The following is a 5248-nucleotide window of genomic DNA, read 5'->3' on the forward strand; positions in this document are numbered from 1 at the left end:
CGTATTGGGGCTAGCTCATAAAAGATTGTTATCATATGCTACAGTTAATTAGTATCAACTTAGCTCATCTCATGCTTAGAAATAGAAATGATCCTATTGGTTTTGCAATCACTATTCTAACATTCAGAGATACAAGCTAAGGGTTTATTAAGGAGAATGTTTCTTGATTCCCACAGTAACAAAAACTCAGAGGAACTTACCGGTTTTGTAATCCCCGTTTTTGTCATCGTGTATAGACAAATCAAGTGGTTTTTTTATCATTCTGATAGTTTATTTACTAATAGATTATTATTTCTTTTTATGTCTTCTATTGTAACTTAGAACCCATTACCTATCATTGATTTCTGAAATTGGCTTTTTTTTTTAAAAAAAAAAAGTTATTATAAGTGGAAAGTAAAATGGAAGCCACTTATGAAAAGATTTTAATTTTTTTAAAATAGGTTTTAAATGAATTAAAACATAAATAGATTTTAAAAATATGCAAAATGCTTCTCGTTTTAATAATAATATTAATAATAATAACCAATTTTTAAAATAAATGGTTTTAAAAAATTAATAAGTTTGCAAAAAAAGCATTTTTTTAAATTGGTTAAAAAATCAAAAAGTGGCCACTTTTAGTAATTAAAAAAAAAAAAGGCTAACTTAAAAAAATCAAGCTTTTGACCTTTCTAAAATGCTGATGTGTTTTCTGGGCATTGATGTAATTATCCCATACACTTTTGTTGAATACAATCACCTAGCTACCATTTTCGCAATTTTTAAAAAGAAAGTACGATTTGAGAAAAAAAAAATTTAAGAAGATAAATTATTCATATCATCCCTCTAACTTTTCTCACTTGATTAAAAAATTTATGGACTATTTCATATCCCAAAAAAGTCATTTTTTATGATACTATCTGATAGCTTATTTTTCACTATTTTTTATTAGAAATTCCCCTCAGCGATTTTAAACGGAAACATAATATAATAAACAAGAAAAGATATTAAACATCAAAAAAAAAATATTCAATAAAAATGTTATATTTTAAATGAAAACTAAACACACAATGTTGGATATAAAATATATTTAATAAATAGGAAGTGCATTTCGTAAGCGGGCAAAATTGGATTTTTAAGTAAACTGGAAAAAAAAACTACATGCAAAATTGAAATGTCAAAGAGACTAAAGAGAATATTTGAAAAGTTACATTAACTAATAAATAATTTTCTCTTTTATAAATATTTATGGCCAAAAACTACCCAATGTCGCAGATAAGAAGTCATCTTTTTTATAAACCACAAGTGGATTGATGTGGGCCGTGCACAATAACATAAACATAACTTCAAAATTTGGGCCGTGCATTGGATCAAACTTGGCTCGTCTTTATACAATTGTCAAATGACATAAAAATTGATATTTTTATCAACTCTTCTATTTGTGGCTTTTTTTTTTAAATATTACAAAAAAAAAAATTTTACTAAATTACCCATATTTGGGATTATTTACCAAAATACGCACGTTGGTGGAAAACGGTAAACTTTTCCCCATTTTCAGCTATTTTTTTATTTTAAAAATATAGAAAAGCGGGAGAGTTTCTCCCTGCTTTTTATTTTTAATTAGAAAATTATGAAAAGCGGAGAAACTCTCCCGCTTTTCAATTATTTTTAAATTTTTTTAATAAAAAAAAATGAAAACGGGAGAGTAACTCCCGTTTTCATTTTTTTTTTATTTTAAAACTCTAGTGCTGGCTATTAGATTTTAAAAGAATGCTTTTTATATGATTAATTTTTTAATTAAAAAATAATTGTTGATATATATATATATATCAACCTTTTATTTTAAAAAAAACTATGAATCTCGAAAAATATTAGAAATAAAAAGGTCAAAGTTGCACAGTTAATTAATTAATACAAAATAGGATGGTTAAATATACAATGGTAAGTAGTTAGTACAAAGTAGGACGGTCGAAACCTACAGATTGAGTAATTAGCACAAAGTAGGATTGTCAAACCCGCTTGACGGTTAGTACTTAGCACAAAGTAGGTCGGTTAAAGCACTGCTGGCGATAGATGTTGGTATAAAGTAGTTTGGTCGAACTTGTATCGGTGATTAATTAGGGACAAAGTAGGGACGGTCAGCTGCACATGTCGTTGATTAGCACAAAAGTGCGTTGGTCGAAACTTCCCGCGAGGTTAGTAATTGGTTCAAAGTAAGTTGGTCGAACCTACTGGCGTCGATGAGTAGCACAAAGTAAGGCAGTCGACACTGCGATCGGCCGCGAAATGCGTCGGTCGAACTGTCACTGGTTGATTGGAGACGAGCGGAGACGATCGAACTTGCACGGTCGGCCTAGATCTGGCCGGTCGAACTGCACCACTCGGTGATTGGGACAGCAGGACCAATCGAGCATGCGCCCGATCAACCACGATGCGCTAGATTCGAGCCTGCGCTCTCGATGCTTGGGAATGAGCGGAGACGGTCGAACTGCGCAATCGGCCACAATACTGTTGGTCGAGCCTGCGCACACTCGATTGATTAGGAGAAAGTATGGCGATCGAAACTGCTGAAGTCGGCACAAAGTAAGCCGTTCGAACTGCGCACTCTCGTTGATTGGAACAGCGAGGACGATCGAACTGCGCGATCGGCCTGAAATGCGGTTGGTCGACACTGCATGACTTCGATTGATTGGGACAAAGCGGGACGATCGAACACTGCGACAATCGGCACAAAGTAAGCGGTCGAACTGCGCGATCGGCAGTGAAATGCGGGTCCGAACTGCGCCGCGTGATGGTGGGACAGCGGGGCGATCAAAGCTGCACGATCGAGCGGCAAGTACACGGTCGAACGCGCACCCTTTCGGTGATTAGGACAAAGTATGACAGTCAAACCTGCACCACTCAGTTGGTCAAACCTGAACCAATCAGTAATTAGGACGGTTAAACCTGCAATGTTCATAAATGAAATTTTCAAAATTCGAGTTCTTTATATAAACCAACATTAGTAGCCCATTTTCACTCTTGCACACTATTTACTCACTCACTCACTCACCCATACTTCTTTTTCTTATCTTCAACAATGGCAGAGACTACATTTGTATTGGTTTACTACAATGGTTCAATCATTGCTAGTGAAGACACAATTATATTTTCGTCGGAGGATCAATCATATTTTTATGTCGAAGACATCTCTTACGAAAAATTTAAAAGAGATCCATTGAAGAAAGCATTGAGACTCTCGACAACCATGGGTTTCATATATCAAATACCGACTCCCAATTTCTTGAGGATCGGTGAGATTTTCTATCGGTCATTCAAATTAGCGTAATGACGAGATGTTCGGATGATGTTACGATGCCACAAAAAAATCAGGATATTGGCATTATTGAATTATGCGTGGAGTTCGGGCAGCTTCGACTTTCGAGGGTGCTCCTTCCCAACAACAAACGCCCCAAATGACGAGTTCAACTCAATTTGAGATAGGAGAGGATTTCATCACCATGCCAAGTTAATGAACACGAGCGGCTGCATGCGGAGTGGAGGCACAAGATGATCCACCATCCAATAATTATTTTTACTAATTCACAACATCTACAAGGCGGAACAAGTTCTTTTCATGATACTCATGAAACTGAATTCGGTCGGTATGGGCGATCCGATGGAGATGATGAGGGGCGGCGATGATGAGCGGCTTTTGGGGAAGATCATGAAGCAAGTGTTGATGACATTCGATTAGAAGAATGCAATCTTGAAAGGCGTTTTCAATGACCGGCCATAATTTCATTATGGCACTAATAGAGCCTCCAGCACATATGTGAACCCTTGATTTGGAAGCAATGTCCGCACAAGAATTTCCGAGTACCCTTTATTGTATGCTCGACACATTAGCTGGAGCAACAACAAATGGAGATCTTCATGTAGGCATGAGGTTTGAAAGCAAAGATGATCTTTCGTGACCGCAATTAAGCATTCCTTGCAATTAAATCTGTCGAATACAAAGTTATTGAGTGCGATCAGGCTCGATACTCCGGTAAATGTAAGTCATACGACGATGGGTGCAATTGGAGGGTTCGCGCATCCTATAGCAGCGAAGGCGACTTTGGGAAATTACAAAAGTACACTTTGGGCCTCACACGTGTTCATCAGCAATGATCTCGCAGGATCATTCGAAGCTGGATTCAAACATGATTTGTCATCAAATACAAGCACTAGTCCAACAACAGCCAAGCATCAATGTATCTGTTTTAATAGCAGAGATCAAAAATCGATACGGATACACACCGACATATAGGAAAGTATGGGAAACTAAGCAAAAAGCGGTTGAAGCAACATTTGGCAATTGGGAGGAGTCCTACAACGAATTACCAAGATGGCTATCAGCGTTGCAATAGTTTGTTCACTGAGACGATAGTTGATCTTGAGACCCGACCCGACCTACTGATGGACCTTACAGTGCGTGATGCTCGAATCTTTCATAGAGTTTTTACGGGAGCTTCCCGCTGCGTGGAGGCTTTCAAATATTGCAAACCGGTCGTCAGGATAGATGGCACCCATATTTATAGCAAATACAAAGGTACTTTGTTGTTGTGATCGCGCAAGAGCGGTAATAAAAATATCCCGCCGATTGGTTTTGCCATCATGCAAGAAGAAACGTTGGGTGGATGGACTTTCTTCTTGCACAACTTACGTTCTAGTGTAACACCACAACAAGGAATATGCTTTATATATGATCGCCATGAATCTATCAAATCAGCTTTTAGATCACTTGGCCGTGAGATGAGTGCTCCTCATGTGTACCATGTTTATTGCATTAGACATATCTCGGCCAATTTCATGCGTCGTTTCAGAAACAAAGAAATGCAACGGATAGTTGTCAATATTGGCAAGTTACAAGATTAACTTTTTTAATCTAACTCTTACATTGTTGTTAATTATTGAAGTTATCTTAACTTTTTAAGTTCCTTTTATTGCGAGGTTATTCGAAAACCATTCAAGATTTTAACTACTGGTATGGTTTACTACGGGACAACGATGAAGAGGTGACAAGATGGTTGGATAACACACCGCGGGAGAAGTGGGCTCAAGCGTTCGATAAAGAAGGGAGAAGATATGGTCACATGACAAACAACCTCACGAGATGTGTTAATGTCGATTGCTAAGGGAACAAGAAACCTTCCTATAACAGCTATGGTTAAATCAGCGTACTTCGACTTCGTGAGTTGTTTTGTGAGGAAAGGTGTACAGGCTATAGCTCGAGATCGCATCGAGGCCT

The sequence above is a fragment of the Dioscorea cayenensis genome, chromosome 7 (genome assembly GCF_009730915.1).
Source record: "Dioscorea cayenensis subsp. rotundata cultivar TDr96_F1 chromosome 7, TDr96_F1_v2_PseudoChromosome.rev07_lg8_w22 25.fasta, whole genome shotgun sequence".
NCBI classification, from domain to species: Eukaryota; Viridiplantae; Streptophyta; class Magnoliopsida; order Dioscoreales; family Dioscoreaceae; genus Dioscorea; species Dioscorea cayenensis.